Genomic DNA, 22,564 nt, shown 5'->3' on the forward strand with positions numbered 1-22,564 from the left:
TGTTTTCTGACAAAAAAAAAAAAAAAAGCAAACATTGTCTGCAAATACATACCTTCTCCTTGGAACAAGCAGTACCAGAAACATTGCCAAAACTCTTCTGATTTGACAGTGAATCTCTTAGGATTGACTCATTGTCTTATGGGCAAGAGGGCAGATGAGGAATTTAGAGCCTTCCCATCTAGTTAGGATTCCTGTCACAGTTGAATGAAAATCTACCTGCCTTTTCCTGATTAACTTTTGCCCTTCCTATGTGCTCCATATGAAACCATAAAGTTGGTGAAGCTCAACTATTAAAATAAAACAAAATTACTGCAATTAATTTAACATGTACAAATTCATTATTGATTAGTATTATCATTAAACTGTAAAGTAAAGTTCAGGTAATCAGAGTACTAATAATGACAATAGCAATACCATGTATATAAAACTTTATAGTGTACAAAAATAATTTCACAGACATTACTGAAATTGATTAATTCAACAAATATTTATTGGACATTGATTATATGGTAGGTATATGAACTAAGAGAGAATAGTATAACATTTAGTATTGTTCTTACTTGCTCAGATTCACAGTTTAGTGAAAGAAATTATACTTTAAAGAAATAATTAACCAAATAATGAGTAAAAGACATGTGATAAGTGCCATGATGAAGGACAGGGGATTATGAGAGTATCTAATGGGGGACCCTGACCTAGACCATGATGTTAGGAAAAAATTCCCTGAGGAAGTGAAATGAAGGTTGAGACCTGAAGAATAAGTGAATACATTAGCCAAGCAAAGAGAAGTGAGCATTAGAAGCCAAGGAAATAGCCTGTGCAAAGGACCACAGGAGTTGGAAAGGGGCCCAGAATCTCCCAGGAAGTGATGAGAGAACACCAGAGTGTCTGGGTATCCAGAGCCAAGAGACATCGTAGTCACATAAGATTAGAGAGAATGGGCAGGGAGACCAAGGGTCACATCATGCCGAGTCTTGAAGACTATAATCTTTTAAGGATTTACTCAGGAACTCATAAATTAGTACATATTGGTGGATAGTGCAGGGCAACACCAGCCATAACAAATGGGTGGGTTCCATAGGTTTTCGTTTAGTCACATGGAATAAAGTTGAATGCCCCAAGTATCAAGCCAGCTAGTTTCAAACTACAACCAACAACTGTAAAAGAGTTACCTTAGCCCTATAAGGATCTAAATGAGTTCAAAGAGTAGACTGTCGGGGAATTGGCAGTTACCAGTCAGGCTTTCTTACCTCAATTCTGACTCACTGTTTTATAACTGTGGGCAAATCTTTAGCTACTCTGAGCTTCAGCTTTTCTAATTTACAGAATGAAGATAATACATTTATAATATTATACATATATGAAAATGTACTTAAAATACTAGCAAAGTCAAACTTGGCCAAATAGAACCTGAGCATTCTGTGGCAAGAGTTACACAATGGCTAATGATTTGCTGAAATGTGTGATAAGAGTGTTACACTATCAGTATGTTCAGATTATGGAACATTAGAGTGGAAGAAATTTGCGCGTGAGTGTGTGTATGTGTGTATGTGTATGTGTGTGTGTGTGATTAAAATGTAATAGAGATATGGTGGGTCATATTCTCCTTGCTATCCTTGAACACAGTTTAATAAATAAAAAAGGCTCGTGACTTGATAAGCTCACGTAAGCACCAGGTTGTGCCATTTAGGCAGATTTGCTGCCGTGCTTCTAAGGAATGTTTTTTTCTGATGTGGTGTGTCACAATCTCCCAAAGCTTGCTCATACATTTTTCCAAAATAAAAAACACAATAAATGTAAGTAATTTCTAATACTTGATAGCAATATAACTGTGTGGATTAAATATAGTTCAAGTGGATAAAATGTATGAAATTTTAAAAAATGAGGTGCAATGGATCTAATATAGATCTCAAAAGTTTTGGGATATAGTATTTTTATATATCCATGTTGCATCAGGAAATGCAGAAAACATGACATATTCGACGTGTTTTCTAAAATTTGATTTTTTAAAGTACTATATTGTGCTCCTTTACGGTTAGAGCAAAACTGTATAGTAATCTTTTAGCAAAGCTCAAGTAAGGGAAAGAGAGAGAGAAGCAGACTGAGCAGGATCTTAACAGACTCTCAATCCAGTTATTACCACTAATCAACTACATACTACCTATGAGGCCCTGGCTGGTTTAGCTCAGTGGATTGAGCGTCGGCCTGCGAGCTAAGTGTCGCTGGTTCGATCTTCCAGTCAGGGTACATCAGAGAAGGAAAACTCTGACTCCAAAAAACCTCCGCTGCCTTGCGGCATACCTCTTCAGGGGAAAGGCTAAGGGAGTAAACCCCGACAGAAAATCCGGAGCCGGAGTCCCTAAGGCGGTTTGACGTTGTAGTCAACACCGGCAACTCCTGCGGCGCACCTGAACCCAAGCTGTATCGACTCCGTCTTTCCCTTGGACCCTTCAGCTGCGAAGAGAGGGGGGGTCTGCTGCATGGGCAACAGCAGACCCTCCATATTACCCTGCCCAGGCTCTGTAGCTTCAGCGTCATCGCATGATGTCGATTCAACACGGGAGGAGACAGATACCATGTCACTCCCGAGTCAGACTGCACAGCCATTCTCGGCGGTGCAGATAGACTCTTAAGAAGCTACACCATCGTCTCTCGAGACGGACGGCTGCCGACGACTACCTATGAAATTGATTTTGAAGAATGAAAGCCTGATAATAATTATTCCCCCCAAATGGGTCTACCTTAAGAGTAAAAAGATAAAAATTCAAACAATAGTAGAACTAGGAGAGAGTTACTCTGTGCTTTTTCTGAAATACCATTACTCTTCTTTATGAAAGTCAGTCACTAGGAAACCAACAAGAGTAAATAGCACTTTATGAGGCTTTGGATATGTATTTGGGATATCTAAGATCAAAAACAACCCAATTTTAAAAGGATAACAAAGAATGCAAATTCCAAAGACAATAATCTACTACCAACAATGTGCCTTTGCTTGCCCCAAAACTTCAGACCTTTGGAATGAAGAGTAAGAATTAACTAACCATCATAACAAGGGTTTATAGAGGCTGAACCAAGAAAACTGGTTCTAGAACACTGTAATAATCTATTGCTTGACAGGTCCCTGACACTAGTTATAACTTCTAAGGAGCTGAATTAGCAAATATACTTTAGATGAAAAGCAGGCTCCCCTGGATGGAGCCCTAGATGAGTAGGTAGGGAAGACAATTCAATTCAATAATCTATTGAGTATCTTATATGTTTGGGGGTTGTGTAGTTCAGAGGAAAATTTTCTAATATAAACAGAAGAGTCCATTAAAACTCTAGGTGGAAAACCTCCCCAAAACTAGCCTTTAAAAAATGTTTAACATTAATATTCCTCTAGTGCAAAGCAACTAATAAGAGATTTTGGAATGGAAGAGAGGTAGTGGAGCTCAATAAATTTAGTAAAAATTTAAATATATAATCAAGTCACATACTTTCCCCTAAATAATATCATCTAAATCTATGCTCATTATATTCATCAACAGAAAATATATTGATTTAAAAAATAAGTGCATCATGCTTCTCACCTAGCTTATGTACATTGACTTTTTACCTTTTCTTACTAACTTCATTTTTTATCTGATTAGCTCATTGTGTCAGATGTCAGGGCTCAGCTTGACTTAGGTCATCTCATCCCATTCAGAGGCAGATCAAGGTTTTGTACATTCAGAAGTTTACATAATAAAAAAATAATATAAAATTACAAATGCAAAATTAGGTAAAAATTAGAATAATAATAGAAATCACAATAAGTTTAAACTTTTTTAAATGCTGAGAAATACCATAAATAATACAAACTCCAGAAAAATCACATATTTTTATTAATTAACTGCCTGACATACCAATATAATATTTTTCCTCTAGATTTTTTTTAGTTTACTACTCTTAAGTCGTTTCTTTATACAACAGCTATTTTGTAATATAGTCTTCTATAAAGACAATGGAAAAGTAATTCAGTTTCTCCTCCAGCATAGCTGATCAAACTTTGTTTTAAGTATTAAAGTTTAGGATGCATAAATCATCCCAACCTTATGCACAGACATATTTACTGTTTTCAGTATAGCTATGGGTTTCTCCCCTAATATCAAAATAATTTTGATCAATTCAATGTCACACAATTCCCATCACTAAAGAAAGACATACATGGCATCTTGATAATTGTAGATGTTGCATCATCCTATATATTCCAACTGGAAAGCCATGATTATGTCTAAGCTTCAATGCAAACTGAAACCTCTGTTTATAATTTTCTACAACTGACAATTGGAAGAATTTTCCATAGACTAGCTTAGAATATTTAAGACATGTTTCTCCACCACTTACCTACATAGTCCTGGTAAGAGATGAGGTATGACACATTCATGTTATATAAATCTTGGCTTTGCTCTGTTGTCATGACACTGGGTGGGTCAGAAGAGCGGGAAATAGAAGTATTCCCAGAAGCTATTCCTTCCTCAGGACACCTAGCTATAATTTAACTAATCACAAAAATGACTGCAAACAACATAAATATGGTGTAGGAAACCTAAACTAAATGTATCATCAGTTGAACTTCCCCTTACCAGGATCCTATAATATCAACATCCACTGCAACATACCTAACACAAGAGCAAGTGCTATAGGAAGAAAATCAAAGGGGCAAGAGAATACTGTTAACTGAGGGTGGCTAAAGTATCTTTAGTTAGCAAAATTGCAAAAACATATAATATGTGAACACATTGCTAAGACCTTTTCCAAAGCCTCAAAAAGACCTGTACAAAAAAGGGATGTGAAGCATCAGCATTGCCAGCTTCAATCTGCTCCTGATCTCATTTTGTCTCAGTTATTGAATGCTCATTCTCTGAGCAACGCACAGCGAAGAATAGGCATCTCCACACGAAATAAATCATGTGTTTTAAAAGTAGTTAGTCTGCTTCTCCAGGAAAAAAAGAAAACAAAACCTTCCATTTTCTATTATAGTGAATAAGTTTTACAGTTGGAGCCATATTCCTCTTAGTCTTCAGGAATCTTTAATAGAATTGTCTGGGGAAAATGAAGGGAAATTGCCTAGTTAAGAAAACAAGGAACAAATATGATGGGAATGAAACAAACCCAGGATCAATCAGCCAGTCAGCCAAGAATGTTCTGAGTGCCAGCCCACCTTGAACACTTGCCCAGGGCTGTTTTCACAGGTGTGTGGCAGACAAGGGAGCAGGTGTGGCCTGGAAGAAAAGAGGCCCCAATAGGGGAAATGGAAAACATCAAATGTGAACTATGCTTGAGACAGTTCTTACCAGGTGCCCTAAAATAAATCTAGATGTAGACTCTGAGGCCAGTCAAGCAGGTTGGATTTACACAACCAGAAGGAAAACAGACAGCATTAGAAAAATGTTTTAGTTCCCTACGTAAATTTTATCCTCCCAAATTAGATCAAGATTTATTTGTATCTGAACACAGGAGTCATTAGATGACTTCTTAATTCACTCATCATCAATCTATAATATGAGAGAATTAAAATTTATTCTCAGAGAAAGATGAATAATGTATTTGTAGATTTGAAGACTATTCTTTCAGTGCTTTCTATAAATCATTTAGGCTATTTAAAGCCTCTCAACATTTAAGATGTTATAATTTGCCTACTGGAGAAAACAAAAAAGAAGCAGTGAGGTAATTTTAAATGTGTTTTGAAAAAAATCACAGAAGAATCACCAAAATATTATTCTCAAATACATTGGTTCTTCTCAAGTAATTTTTCCATTTCTATTTGAATAGGAATATAATAGAATTTTGCAAGTATGCTTAAGTAATATATAAAATCTGAATTCATTACAGGCAGTTCAACTAAGAAAACCAACATTTCTTCTGCAGCAAGCAGTCTCTTTAGATAAAAATTATAGCTTTAACGATCCTTAAAATACTAAATTAGAAAAATCATGGACGTTCAACTGTGCCCAATACTTCCTTTCCTAGGAGATTTGACCTCCTGGTAAGTTAGAGCTTTTCTTTTCTTTTTATTTCTCCTCTGTAAATATGATGCTCCAGGAAAGTTCTCTGCTATTCTTTGTCCTGGTGATGTTATCTCTTTCATGGCAACACTTGGCCAGTCTACTGTATATAAGCTAAAAAAGTCTTGGTTACTTAAAAATATTGTTTTATAATTCTTTGAAACATCAGTTACTATATCTATTTATTTTACCACAAAATTGAATGAAATATTGGGAGCAGAAAACTTTAAAACATGAGTATAAAGTGAAATTTAAATCAAACTAGGAAGGTCAAATAACATGCTAGAGCTTTTAGTAGTCAGTGCTAGATTATGCAATGACAATGCCCTCCTTTTCAACCCTTCACACTTTATGTTTATGAACACAGGCTTAGTTAAAAGTCACCTAAGAGGTGAATGGCAACAATGGCTTTTGAATAAGAAGCTTTCAAATAATGTCATTATTTTAAGAAAAAGGATCTGAAATTGCAACTACATAAAAATACTTACCTATCAACAGGAAGTAACATGCATGCGTAAAAATATGACTGCTTCAAGGATAAAAGAGTAATTTGTTTTTCAAAAAAGTTTTTAATCTTGTTCTTTTAGCATCTTCATAACAATGATTTGATTATGGGTGCATCAGCCCAATAGTACATCCACAATAGCCACTGGCTGGGCCTCATAGCCAGTTATGCTGGGGCCAGTCATCCAACAGCATCCCTGTCACAACAGTAGTCCCACCACTACAGAAGGGTGCATGCTGCTTACACAGGGAAATTCCATGGAGCAGTTGGATCTGGTGGCCAAAGGAGATTGTGCTGCTGGGCCCCACAGGACATCTCCTACATAAGGCCACTTCCTCAAGACCAGAAGATATGGCTGATCTCCCTAATATATAGAAACAAACACAGAAAACGGGGCAAAGGAATGTATTTTCAGTGGAAAAAAACAAAAAGAAACCTCTGAAAAAGAACTAAATGAAATGGGGAGAAGCAGTCTACCTTGTAAAGGAACTTTTCAGGCCACTTCCAATGCATAATAATTTTTTTAAAAAAATAAAGCTTCTGTCATAAACATCTTAACATTTCACCCTAGCTGGTGTGGCTCAGTGGATTGAGTGCCAGCTTCTGAACTAAATGGTCACCAGTTTGAGTCCCAGTCAGAGCACATGCCTGGGTTGTGGGCCAGGTCCCCAGTTGGGGATGTGCAAAAGGAAACCACACATTGATGTTTCTCTCCCTCTCTTACTCTCTCTCTAAAAATAAATAAAATCTAAAAAAAAACCTTAACATTTCCCAAAAATATAAGACATGAGTCTCCTAAATTAAAAGGATCCACTGCGTGCCCAGCACAATGAATTAAACACAAAAGTGTATCATGATATTTCAGGAAATCAGGGTTGAAGAAGATCCTAAAAGTTTCCAAAGGAAAAAACAAGGTTTACATAAAAGGATGTTTTCAGAATGGCATTTAGACTTCTTAGTAGCAACATTGCATGTTAGAAGAATATGAAAGCAAGGCCTTAAAATTTAAGGTGAAAAATATTAATTTTAATATTAATTCTAATCTAGAATTCTCTATCCTGACAATCCAAACAAATATGGAGATAAATAAAGTTTAGACTTGCATGATCTCAAAATTGTACCTTACTATGTACCTTTTCTTAGGAGGCTACTAGAGGATGTGCTTCACCAAAACAAAAGAATAATATAAGTAAGAAGGCATAGGTACCAGAAAACATAAGATCTCACCAAGGAATGCAATGAAAGAAAATCCCAGGATGACTACTGTGTCAAGTAAGTAGGATGGGGGTTTCAGGAAGTAGGTCTCTAGAAAACTTGGAACAAAGTGTTTGAGTATATGGAAAAATGTAGAAAAGAATGAGACCTGTTGGGAAATTAGGAGAAAGTAATAAGATAAGTACATGGGATACTAGGTAAAAATGAGACAATTATAAGTATACTAAATACACATTTTTGGATCAGTGTAACTGTGTCACAAAAGTAAATCTGAAATTTTATTTCTTAAATGTAATTATTTTATTATAGTTTTAGTAGTCAGATTTTAGAAGTATGACATTAAAAATACAGTACAATTGTATTGTCAGCAATTTCACTGACCTTCCAGGCATCATTCTCCACAACTGCAATATGTAAGATGTGCACTGCAAACATTTTTTTCAGAAAAAAATATATTATTCAATAACTTGTTTTATAAAAGGAAATCTGTCCCTTGCTTAGGCAAGTCTCAAAATTTTTACTTATAGAAATGATGCATAATCTACAGCGGTAATTTCAATAAGCTTTTCATTTAAATTTTAGCCTCTATAGGTTCAAAAGCATAATGAATTACCTACTTCTTTAAAAATAATATTTTGAAATTTTGTAGCTTTTCATCATCCATACTGTTTTTGCTGTCAAGATGTAGTTATATTCAGGGACAGATCCATAACATATTTCTACACAATGCTTTAAATTTTTTTCCTATGAGGTATGGTTTAGGTTTTTTTCCATACTTTCCTTAATATTACTATTAAATAATCTCAGAATAAATTTTGATTTAATTGAAAAAAAGAAAACTAAAACACCTGGCTGAAACATAAATTAAATCAAGAAAGTAAAACTCACAAAGTATAAAGTACATTGTAGAAGTAGAAAATAGAAACAATATCTTTTCCCACCCAAAACCAAACAAAACCTTTTTTGAAAGAAACTTTATGTTTAAGGCCCCTAAAACATGGGTACAGAAAGTTGGAAATTGGAATGCATTCCCAAAGGTACAGAGGAAATTACTCTTGAGATATTCGCTCTCATTTCTAGAAGGTTCTGTTTTGAAAGACAAAGTATTACTTTACTGAAATTTAGAGTTAAAAAGGCAGTCTGATAAAAACAGATACCACTATCTGCCATTATAATCTTAATGACTGTTATCAGCAATACTGCAACTGTTTTTGAAGCAAAAAGGAAGTCAGTTTGGTTTGTAATGTAGGTCTCATGACTATCTTCTAGTCAGAGTTGGACAGTACAAAGTCAAAATATGGTAGCCAGACATGTGTTTCTAAGCAGCCTAGCTTAGAAAGATGGCCAATTGTGTTAGTCTTTTATATCTAACTTAAATAATGTTAGAGAAAATAGTCCTGTGTGGTCTTGGACAACTTACTAAACCTGTTTGAGGCTTGTTTTCTCATCTGTAAAATGTGGATAAAAATACCTACCTCATCAAGAGGTTGTGAAAAATAAATGAAATAATGTTTAGTTGTGAAAAATAAATGAAATAATGTTTACAAAGCACTTAACAAAGTACCCAGCATGTAGAAATGACTTGAATTAAGTGGGTAACTATATTATGTGAATAATCAAACTTAACTTAACCTGCTTTGCAGAGGTTGCTCTCTGAGAATATTTTCTGAGCAGATGGCTGCTCTAAGTCAGGAGGGGAATTCAAGAGAGCAGACCCAGGATATTGCTGAGAAGGCAAAAATCTTCTATTAGTCTGTAAGTCCTGTGAAGGAATATATATGCGTGTGTGTGTGTGTATAATTATTTTTAAAATCTGAAAAATTTAAAGTGTTGTGAAGTAACTTAAATGAGAAACTTTAAATGAAGCTAGATATGATAAAGTAATTTAAAAGGTGCTCTCTTGACTAGGAGAAATGCACAGTGCTTTTTCTAGGAGCTGCAATGGATACAAAAATGAACCAGATATGAATTCTGCCTTCACGGGACTTACAGTCTTGGGCAAGAGTTAAGATGTGATCACTGGACAGAGTAATGGACACTTGTTGCTTTACTTTGTAGCTCAGTATCTGAATTCTCATAAATAGAGGAGTTCTGCCATTTTACGACTATTTGAGAGAGGCAGTCTTGCCACCTCCTTTGAAAGTCAAGAAATCAGGTATCCTGTGTCCTCAAACCCTGTGAGCATATAATTTAGAATTAGCCAAATGTATGTACCCACCTGTGACTTTATATCCTGAGGGATGGTGAGAAGAGACTGTATTGGCTTCTAGGTCCAGGTGCAGTGGGGGGTGGGGACAATAAAGGTGATGGCATCTGTGCCACATGCTCTTGTCTACCTGACACAATCCTCTGCCTTGTTCTTCTTGTTCTTTTTCTTCAAAATAATCAAAGTTGGCTACTGTGTTTGCAACCAAGAATCCTGACTGATTCAGAAATCTGAAATTTGTCTTTTTGGGAAAATTTCATGGAGAGTAAAGCAATTGAGTTGCATCCTGAAGGATAGTGTAAATATTGGCAATATGGTACAAGATCATTTCAAAATAAGAAAATTGCATGACTGAACAAAAGCACTGGGTGGGAAATGTATTCATTCTTTTACTATGTATTTCTACACACCGTGGATACAATGTTGGACAAGAAAGAGAAAGGGGTGAGGAAAAAGGGTTGAAATGACAATAATATTACAGAAACAAAATTGGCTAGATTTGTAACTGACTGGATGATGGGTAAGGGCTTTGCACCTAAGTGACCAGGCAGGCAGTCATTAACAAAGGAAGAAAGTTGGGCAGGGAAGATGATCATTTCTATGGTAGACTTAGTGAATTTGAGGTTTAAAGGGGCAACTTGGTGCAGAAATCTAGTAGGCAGTTGGAAATGAGGGACTGAAACTTGAGAGGACCATAGGTTTGAAGGTGGGAATAGAGATTTTGGAGTTTGTGTTCATTGTGAAGCAGTGGGGAGATGGTTGTGGTGGAGGACACGTGCGTATCGGTGTTTGTGTGGATGTAGTGTAGACTGACAAGAGAAGAGATCCAGCAGAGATCTTTGAGGACGTCTGTGTTTAGGGGTCCAAAAAGAGTGCATATATACAAAAATAAATATAGTACCATGCAGAAAGGGGTATGCTGAAAAGAAGTACAGATGGTCTAATAGACTTTATAAGAGAAAGGTTGCTTCCAGCTGAGGAATTCAGGGAAGGCTTCAGCGAGGATTGGACCTTTAAAATTAGGTCATGTGATACATGGGATTTGGATTTAGGGAACTTGGGACCTGGGTGAAAAAAAGTGGGTATTCAATTCAGAGGGAATAAGATAGGCAAAGATATGGAGGAGAAAGCAAGGTACCTGTGGGAATAGAAGTTCAAGGTCTAGAGTAAGGGCTTTGTGGATATAAGTAACTCTGAAGAATGTTACGTGAATTGAGCAGCAGCCAGAGCATTCTCTTCCTCTCACTGCCACTTCTGGTCACTTGTTTTCCAGAATGTTTGGTATGTTTTTCATTAATAACTTTTATTCAGGCCCATGCAAACATTTTTATTTTTACTTCTTTGTGAACTTTCATCACTGCTGCATTTATTAGAAATCTGAACAGTGTTTGTGATTTCACATAAACATGATGGCGTGAGGGAGGATTGGCATATGTACTCTCCACAGATTAAGAAAAACATTTCTTCCAGTTATCTCTCTTGTGACTAAACTTTGTCTACAGCAAAACCAACTTGTTTCTTGTGGCTTTGTTCCAGGTTTTTTAGACATTTGGTTGGTTTTGTTCATTTGTTTTATGGGACTTCTCTGTTTTATATAAAGCACTCCTTTGGTTTCAATCTTCTATTGATATTTTTGTTTACAGTTTATCTGTTCCTTTGTCTTCCCACGTGTGTATACAGTTTTATCTGTAATGCTGACTTGTAGAGTGTGTGGTTTATCATAATTGCCAACAGATACATTGCAATTAGTATTTTGCCTGCTGGGGTTGGATAAATTTCTCGAACCAAGAAAACATGCAAGAGCTAAGCTCTCAAGGCATATTGTTGCCCACGAAGCATTTAGGTACTATGGACAAGACTTATGTCACCTACATTAGGCCCAATCTGAATTTTAAAAGCAACATATGAAAAGTATTAAGGAAAATAATGTGTGCAACCTTCAACTTGGTAAATGACTCCATCTTTTTTGGTTACTGTGAGAATATTTGAAATGAAAAGAGAAAACAAGTGTCATAGGATAGCAGAAGTGGTTTTCAATGTTTTCCAGAAAAACAATAGGTGGAAAAAAACACATAATAGGAGCTCTAATGAGATATACCACAGACTACGGTATGTGTAGTGAAGGGAGGCCACAGTCAGACCCTATGGAACCATTTCTGGGAAGAAAACCACTGTGAGCATCGAAGCATGTGGGGGTATGCCTTCAGAGAAGGAGTGCTAACCTGCCTCCACAGGAGTTTTATTCAGGAATTTAGAGAGTTTGGCTAAAGCAGTGAACTCTCATAACACATTCCTTGTCCCTTTCTATTGTGGTAAAATATATCTAACATAAAATTTATCGTTCTAACAATTTTAAGTGTACAATTCAGTGACATTAAGTACAGTCACAGTGTTGTGCAACCATCACTGCTATCTATTTCTAGGACATTTTCATCATATCAAATAGAAATATTGTATCCTTTAAATAATAACTCCCCATTATACCCCTCCCCCAGCCCCTGATAATCTCTGTTCTGCTTTCTGACTCTGAATTTGACTATTCTAGGTACTTCACATAAGTGGAATCATACAATGTTTGTCCTTTTGTGTCTGTCTTATTTCATTTAACATAGTCATCAGGTTTATCTACATTTCATTCCACTTTGAAGCTGACCAAGTTCTGTTGTATACATATGCTACATTTTATGTATTCATTCATTCATCAATGGACATTTAGGTTGTTTCTACCTTCTGGCTATTGTGAATTATGCTGCTATGAACATTGGTGTACAAGTATCTGTTTGAGTCTCTGTTTTCAGTTATTTGGGGAAGACCCCATGGACTGAAATTGCTGAATCATATAGTAATTCTATGCTTAATTTTCTGAGGAGGCACCAAAGTGTTTTCCATATCAGTTGTACCAACAGTGAACAAGGGTTCCAATGCTTCCACATCCTCACTAACACTTGCAACTTTCCATTTCTTTGAAAATAGCCAATCTAATGGGTATGAAGTTGTATCTTTTTTAAGTATATTTTATTGATTATGTCGTTACAGTAGTTTCAATTTTTTTCCCCTTTGTTCCCCTCTGCCCAGTACCGACTTCCCTCCAGCAATCCCACCCCTCTTAGTTCATGTCCATGGGACATGCATATACATTCTTTGGCTTCACCCTTTCCTATAATATTCTTAACTTCCCCCTGTCTATTTTGTATTTACCAATTATGCTTCTTAATCCCTGCACCATTTCCCCATCTCTCCCTCTTCCACATACCTCCTAGCTGAAAACCCTCCAAATGATCCCCATACCTTATGATTCTGTTCTATTTTGGTGCTTAGTTGGATTTTGTTATTTTTTAGATTCAGTTGTTGATAGGTGTGAGTTTTTTGTCATTTTAATGCTCATAATATTGATCTTTTTCTTAAGTAAGTCTCTTTGACATTTCATATAATAATAGCTTGGTAGTGATGAGCTCCTTTAGCTTCACCTTGTCTGGAAAGCACTTTATCTGCCCTTCCATTCCAAATGATAGCTTTGCTGGATAGAGTAATCTTGGTTGTAGGTCCTTGCTTTTCATCACCTTGAATACTTCTTGCCAGTCCCTTCTTGCCTGCAAAGTTTCTTTTGAGAAATCAGCTGATAGTCTTATAGGCACCCCTTTGTAGGTAAATCTCTGCTTTTCTCTTGCTACTTTTAAGATTCTCTCTTTATCTTGAACCTTGGCATTTTAATTATGATGTGTCTTGGTGTAGTCTTTTTGGATCTAGCTTGTTTGGGACTCTCTGTGCTTCCTGGACTTGTAAGTCTATTTCCTTCACCAAATTTGAGGAGTTTTCCTTTCATTATTTTCTCACATAAGTTTTCAATTTCTTGCTCTTTATCTTCTACTGGCACCCCTATGGTTCAGATGTTGGCACATTTAAAGTTGTCCCAAAGGTTTCTAAACCTATTTTCATTTTTTTCAATTCTTGTTTCCTCATTCTGTACTGGTTAACTGTCGTTTTCCTCCTTATGTTCCAAATCATTGATGTGAACCCCGGTTTCCTTCCCTTCACCATTGGTTTTGTGTAGATTTTTCTTTGTTTCATTTAACATAACCTGTATTTCTTCTCTTATGCATTTGCTGTACTTAAGCATTTCTGTCAAGCCTTTGAGCATCTTTGTCACCAATGTTTTGAACTCTGCATCTGTTAGGTTGGCTATCTCCTCCTCACTTAGTTCTCCCACTGGAACCTTGATCCATTCCCCCTTTTTGGCCATACTTCTCTGTCTCCTCAACTTGACAGGCTCCTGTATTTGTTTGCCTCTGCATCTTAGGTAGAGTTGTTGCTCCTGTTACATTGTAAGGGGCAGAGTCTTAGGTATTTGTCAGTACAGGAAAACCTGTTTCACCACATGTGGCACAGTATGTGGGGGAGGAGTCCGAGAGGGAACAATGCCGCCTGCCCAGCACTCGCCCCTTTTCCAGGCACTTCTCCCACTTTGTATGGGACTGACGCCTCTCTAGCTGTTGCCCTGGCCATTGTTCCCAGAGTAGGTGGATCTGCTGATGTTCTAGGACCATGGGGGCTCTTTAAACAAGCTGACTCTGCTGAGAGACTGGCTGTTTCTTCCTCCACCCCAACCCCTACTGGTTTGCACAGTCAGAAGCAATGAGGCTTGATTTTCCCTGGCGCTGGGACTGTGAGCTGCGTGGTCTGATCAGGAGCTGGGAATGCTCCCCAGGTGTCCCTCCTGACTTTTTAAAATGTGTGACTGCACTTTATGGCAGCCTGCCTCTGCCACCACTGCTGCCGCCACCATACCGTGTCCTCTTCGCCCTGGCTCCACCCCTCCTACCTGTCTGGATGAGTCTTTCTTCTTTATATCTTTGTTGGACTTCCATGCAGCTTGATTTTCTGGAACTTCAGATTGTTTCTAGTTTTGAGGTAGTTGTATTCCTTCTTAGTTGTGGAGGGAGATGCAGTGTGTCTGTCTATGAAGTTGTATCTTATTGAAGTTTTGATTTGTATCACCCTAATGACTAATGATGTTGAGCTTCTGTTTTATGTTTATTGGCCACCTGTATATCTTCTCTGAAGAAATGTGTATTCAAATGTTTTACCTGTTTTTGAACTTAGTTATTTGTTCTAGAAAATTTTGAAGACCTTCAACCTTGGATATTTAATCATTTCTAAAGTCAGTAACCACTATTATTAATTACAATCACTTATTCACAAATGAACAAATTTCACATTAAACTAAACCGAATTCTGAATACAGACTTCTTCCACTCTAAGAATTGTAAACTTTTACTAATCTTAGACAATGTTGAGGTAACTAAATACTCTCAGTGGAATAATTGTTTTAGCTGCACTTTTAAATTAATTTGCTACTGCTAATATATATATATTTAACTTATTGTGCTCTGCCTTGTAAAATTTTAATCATATATAAGTGGTTTACCAAAAAAATTAAATCTTGAATTTTTAAACAATAATGTTATTTTTATTCCTCAACTTTAGAGTTAAATTATTGAGCTGTGAATACAATGTCCTAATGAATACTAACTGGTTTATTCAATATCTCCTACCAGTTTCTAATTTTAAAAAGTTCAGGGGCTATGGATTAATCTCATGACTGTTGTGATATTTAACTTGAAAAATGATGATGCTTATAGGCTTAGATAGTTATCTGTGAATTTATTCTATATAAATTTACATAGCACCATCTCTGAAGATGCTCAAAGGAACTACCATCTCTCTTTCAGGCTATTTTAAAGCTTTTTAAAAAAAAAAAAAATCCTCACCCAAGGATATATCCACTGATTGGAGAGAGAGAGAGAGAGAGAGAGAGAGAGAGAGAGAGAGAGAAACATCAATTGGTTTCCTCTTGTACATGTCCTGACTGGGGATTGAACCCCCAATTTAGGTATGTGCCCTTACCAGGGATCAGATCCACAATGTTCTGGTGTATGAAATTGATGCTCCAACTAACTGAGCCACCCGGCCAGGACTATTTAAAAGTGTTTTAACTGACTTCCTTGCTTCCACTCTTCTAGAGACTGTTGTCTACAGAGTAGCCAGAGAGATCTATAGAACATACAAATCAGGTAATATCATTTCCCTATTAAACAAAACAAAACAAAACAAAAACATTCCAATGGCCTCCCATCACACTTAGAATAAGATCCAAATCCTTAACTAGGCCTACGGGGTCCTACATTAATCTGCTCTCATCTCCTTTTTCTCAGTCACTCTGTTCCCTATGCATTGGCCTCATTCATGTACTGGGCATTTGTACTGGTTGTCTTGATCAAGAAAGTTCTCTCCTAACTCCTAATCCCTGCCTAGCTTACTTCATTACTTCATTCTGGGTCTTGCTCAAATGTCATCTTCTCAATGATGTCTTCTGTGACTTACATATACTACTTTGTAATATACTTCCCTGTTTTATTTTCCTTCACAGCACCTAACACTAGCTTATGTTATGCTTGCTTATTGCTACTCCCCTCCATCAGAATGTTCACTTAATAGAGGCAGGGACCTTTCTTTGTATTATTTTATTTCCAGTGACTAGAGAGTGCTTAGCATGTAGTAGTTACTTAAGAAATATTTAGTGAATAAACAAATAAATGAAAAAAGTGAAATAGAAAGAATTTTAAAGGGTTCCTTCTCCTCCTCCCCATATTATAATTTTGATAAAGTCTTATGTATTTGATTCTGAGGGCTGCTGTATAAATTTCCACAAACTGGGTGGCTAATGGGAAATTTTATGTTATGCTGTATAAACTGGGTGAGTTTAAACAAGAAAAAATTATTTTCTCAGTTATGGAAACAAGAAGTCCTAGATCAAGATGTCTGCAGGATTGGTTCTTTCTGCACACTCTGAGGGAGAATCTGTCCCATGTCTGCCTCCTAGCTTCTGGTGATAGCCAACAACCCTTGGTGTTCCTTGACTTGTAGATGCACCACTCCAACCTCTGCCTCCACCTTCATGTGACCTTCTCCCTGTGTCTTATCCCTTTACATGGCTATCTTCTTATAAGGACACCAGTCATAATGGACTGGGGCCTATTCTAACTCAGTATGACCTCATATTAGTTTAACTAATTATATCTGCAATGATCCTATTTCCAAATAAGATCACAATGTGAGGTCTTAGGAGTTAGGATATCAACAGACCATTTTTGGGAGAAGGAGAGTGGAGAGGAGCAGACACAATTCAACCCATAACATCCTCTAACCAGCTGCTTTAGGATCTTAAATATCTCATTACTTGAACTATTTTAAAGAAGATATTGGACCTGAAGACAGGACATTGGAATGAAAAATGTAGGAAATAGAAGTGATACATGTGTTTTCTTTAAGTGTTATTATTTGATTTAAAGATGATAGTTAAAAATTCAGAGATACTTGATAAGTTGAGGAAAAAATGGTTAGTAATCATTTTCAGGTCTACTGCAAAAGAATTTGCTGTCTGAGTAATATCCATTCTTTTCAATATTTTATACTGTTATTGAGTGGGATCCTTATTCTTTATAACTATTCTTCTTCAGAGATAGCAAGGGAAAAATGGTATTTTAAAAAACAGAAAGTAAACCTCAAAGAGGCATACACTTAAATATTTATAACTAGAGACCAACATTTGTTTCACATTTGCCAGTCCTCCTACATCCATCCCTTAATTGAACAGATGGGTTTTATATTGTGACCTAAAAAAAAAAAAAAAAACAACTAACTTGATTACTTTTTGTTGATTTTTTTTAACCTCAAGTGTGGCAATGAATTTAGAAGAATTGACCCTCTTTGAAACATGTCCTGCTTCTATTAAGATAAACAGAAATTAAGTAACATGACTGTATTCATTTCTTTGGGCTGCTGTAACAAATTACCATAAACGATGTGGCTTAAAACAACAGATACGTATTATCTCACAGTTCTGAAGGCTTGAAGTCCAACATCAAGGTGTTAATAATGCCACTCTGTCTCTGAGGGATAGAATGTATTGTATACCTCTCTCCTAGATTCTGGTGTTGCTGGCAGATGTTGGTGTTCCGTGGCTTGTAGACATATCACTCTAATCTTTCTCCCCTGTGTATTTGTACACTTTCAAATTTCCCTGTTTTTATAAGAACACCAGCAATTGGGTATAGGGCCCACCCGAATCCAGTAGGATCTTATCTTGATTACATTTGCAAAAATTCTATTACCAAGTAAGGTAATAGGTACCAGGAATTAGGACTTCAATGTATCTTTTAGGGGACATAATTTAACCCACAATTATTTTAATTGTTTTAATGAGAAAAATACTACATTTGCACAGTTTTTAGAATTCAGTAATTCTAATGTGCTATAATAAACATAGCAGTCACCTGTTCTCTTTCTATATTCTACCTATTGTTGTCCTGTTGAGACAAGAATGTTCCATCACTGTTTCTAGTTTTTCCTTATAATATTTAGTTCCATATTATTAACTCATATCTCAATTTTAGATATTATTTATTAATATTTTACTGTGGAAGATGAAAATTTAGCTTTCTAATACCAGCCAAGTAAACACACTTTTCATCATCTTCAACCTGTTGAATCAATATTCAGTGCTTATGTTACTTTGAATAAGCAACTATTTGTAGAATAGCCATATGATATATTATAATTATATTTATTTTTCTTTCAACATTTTTTCTTGGGGTTAATAATGTTATTTATTTATTTGTTTGTTTGTTTGTTAATTTATTTATTTATTGAGCTTCTCTCACTGTGTTCAGCCTCTTCGGGTCATCTATTACTGTCATTTTCACCTCAGAGCCAACATCCCCCTCTCCTATATGGCCTGGTTTCTCCAGAGCTCTTCTGTGTGGCTGTGACTTGGGGACTATCATTCTGGGGGCCCCCTTTCTCTCTCTCCTGTGTCAAAGCTCCCATTAGCAGCATTCCAATTTTTCCCTTTCTTGGTTTTCTCCCTCTTTTTGCTAGAGCATATTCTCTAATAATCACTTTCTGAAAAAAGGTGTGAGCTAAATACTTGAGTTCTTCAATGTATGAAAAATACCTTTATTCTACTCTCATACTAAATTGATATATGGCCAGGTATACAGGTCCCTAGGTGAGAAATTAAATTTCTTCACAGTTTTGAAGGCTTTTTATCATTGTCTCCTGATTCTAAGTGCTTTCACCATAAATATCTTCGCTGCAAGCATTTTTGCTTCAAAAATTTCATAGCACAACAAATTGGGCAAAGACAATTTCTCCATAAAAGATTAAAAAAAAAAAAAAACTGGTTGACAGTTTGGATTACATTTGGCAGGCTTAATGTATTGAAGCTCGTTGTCAGTTCTGTTTTATTTCTCCATTGACAAATTTCTCTCATAAATCTTAGCCTTCATAATGGTCTATACAATGAGGATTAGACATGGTGGATGATAATGACTACATAGAAAGCCAGATTTCAAAGCTACAAGTAAAACTATAAAATACTAACATATCAATTTGCAAATCCTTCTCTGAGCACTCATTCTGCTACCCATGAAAACCAAAAGGTGACCAAGTTATGGCAAATATAAAAGAGGTGGCTACTAATTCACAATGGCCTTTGAGAGCATTAATTATTGATTCTTTAGCTGGAAACTAATACTTCTCTTAATGAAGGAAGATATTGTAAAAATAAAGAAAAAAGTGCTATGCCAAATAAGGAATCAAAACAAAACTAAACAAAAAACTATAACACTATGAACAAAAGACTTCAAAGACAATGTGTTTTCACGTTTTACAATAAAGCCTTTTTAATTTTGTTGTTACTTTTTCATGTTTCATTATGTTCTTTTTAACAGCCTATTTTATTTTTTGTTATTTTATCTTTTATGGTGAAATTGCTTTAAGGCCAATTAGTTATGTGGGGAAAAAAGATTGAAGCAAAAGTGATTGCTGTAGAGATGTCTATGGCAAACATGCTTATGGCAAAAATACCAGATAGGTTTCCTACCTCCTGACTTGTTGAGATGGCCATTACCATTCTGATCCATGGTCCTTTGTATGTGACCTTTTTTTATTTTCACTCTGGTAGATTTTAAGTTTTTATTTTGATCTTTATTATACTGAAATTTTATGATATGTCTTGGTTTAGATCTTTTCTCGCTCCATTATTCTAGAACAAAGTTAGCTATCACTGTCTGGAAATGTATCCCCTTCGAGTCTGCTAAATTTTCTTAAATTATTTCTTCCCTTCAGTTTTTTCAATTCTTTCTTTCTGAAATCATCCCTACTTGGATGTTAAACTCCCTGGACTGGAATTCCACTTTTACTATCTTTTCTCATATTACCTATATCTTTAATTTTTTTCATTTTGCTTTTGGGAATATATTCTCAATTTTATTTTCTAACCCACCCATTAAATATTTAATACTAGCTATTATAGTTTTACATTTAAAAAATATTTTATTTCTTTTTTTAATATCATCCTGGTCTTATATAACTTTTCCTCTCTCCAAGGACATTATTGTGTGTTTTAGTTTTTGGAGGAGGGGGTTCTCAGTATTGTTTCTGTTTCCCCTTGTTTTTCTCTTCCTATTTTCTCTCATGCTATGGAATTTATTCATATTTTGGCAATGCTTGATATTTCTTTCATATTTAAGAATGAAATATGGTATGCTATTTGTGAGCTCTATGTACATGGGTAGGACTTACCTTAGAATTATATGGGGACCCACTTATTTGGTTGGAGGATTCCAAACCGATAGCACCTATAAAACTTTTTACATTGGCTGGTCCACTTTGCTAAAGAGGAATCTTCCAACTTCTTGCCTCAAGGATATAACCTTGCCTGTCAACAGTAGTCAGATTTTCATTTATCCCAACTCTTTTCATATGGTCCTCTAATCTTACCCTGAGCTCTGCCTGGTGAACCCAAGCCAGAGCCTGTTTGGTTCAAACCATCTCATCTTTTGCTGAGGCAAAGGAGAGAGAGTTACCTCTCTGCTTATGGCTGGGGAGGAAATCTGGGGTTCTAGCCACTTGATTTAAAGAACTTCAGTTGATCTCTCTCCTTTTTTAGCCCGATTGCATCTTTGCCTTCCAAAACAGCTGGAGTCTCTAATTTCAGAGATTATTCTGGGTATTTGAAGCAGAAATTGACCAGAGGTAGTTCTTCCCACTTGTAACCTTAGGTTTTAGCTTTCTGTTCTGATAAGACATATACACTTTGTCTATTCACCTTCAGTTTGTAAAAGATGAACTTGTCAGTTTTCATTTCCCTTCCTTTTGTCTTTGCCCTTCTGTGTGTAGGCCTTACTTTTTTCTTTCAGTGTCATTTTGTACTGTTTGGGGAGGTATGTTGATGAATGCATGTTATGTACTCTGCTGTATTTAGCTTGAAGTCCTCTGACTCATTATTAGTGTATCACCATAGAAAGTGCTTGTCAATTAGTGTTGCATTACTAGTCTAGAGCAACCAACCTTCTGGTGAAATTTTCCTTCAACTGCCCTTTATTTCATTAAATATTCATCATTGCATTATAAACATTTAACCTGTACTCATAGTTTTTATATTTTAAATTTTGTTATAAAACAATATATATTCATCTTAGAACTTGGTGGCAAATAGTCCTGATACACCAATATTGCTCATTTGATCCCTGGTCAGGGCATATACAGGAATCAACCAATAAATGCATAATAAATAAGTGGAACAATAATTTGATATTTATCTCTCTCCTCCACCTCTCTCTTTCTCTCTAAAAATCAATAAATAAAAAATAAAAATAAATAAAATGTGGCAAATAAAATAATACATGCTTATCTTAGAAAAATTGACTAATTGTTGTTTTTTTTTTTAAAAAAAACTACAACCCCGTCACTTCTAACATTTTGGGGATATAACTTAGGGATTACTTTTGGGGACTATATAGACCTTACTTTATAAGCTATATCAAGTAAAAAAGTTGAATTAACCATTTAAAATCTTCCACAAAGAAAAGTCCTGGTCCAGAGAGTTTCACTAGTGAATCCTGTCAGACGTTTATGGAAGAAAGAATACTACTTTATGCAAACTGTTTCAGAAAATGGAAGTGTAAGGATTATTTCCCAATTCATTTTATGAAACCAATATTACCCTAACATAAAATCAACAAAGAAAATACAGAAGAAAAAAAAGGAAGAAAGAAACTATACACCAGAGGGAGCAGAGCAGGTCTTATTTTCAACATTTTAACCTATCTGAAATTGCCTGAAGGATTGATCTCTGCTTTGTCTAACTTGGATCTCAGTGAGTGCTGCTCAGGAAAATTGAAGGGAGGCTGACCCACAGACACGTGGTGTGAGAGATTATGGGTGGAGGTTCCAAAGAGAGACACTTTGGGATATTAAGACATTTAAAAGCAGCATATACACAGGGAAATCAAGAAAGCTGTACACAGACACAGAAAAGGTATGTATTTAGTCAAAACCTAAAAAGACCTTAAAATTTCTCCTTGGGCTGACCCCAAAGTTTAGAACCAAGGCTCAGCTAATTAATAAAGAACTTCCTTGGCACAAGACCAGTCTTTGAAGGCTGGTAAAGGTAGCTATTTTTTCAAATGTTTAATAACAACAACAAAAATCACAAGGCAGATAAAGAAACAGAAAACATGACCCATTCAAAGAAAGAAAATAAGGTGG

The sequence above is a fragment of the Furipterus horrens genome, unplaced genomic scaffold (assembly GCF_987537825.1).
Source record: "Furipterus horrens unplaced genomic scaffold, mFurHor1.1.pri manual_scaffold_7, whole genome shotgun sequence".
NCBI lineage: Eukaryota > Metazoa > Chordata > Mammalia > Chiroptera > Furipteridae > Furipterus > Furipterus horrens.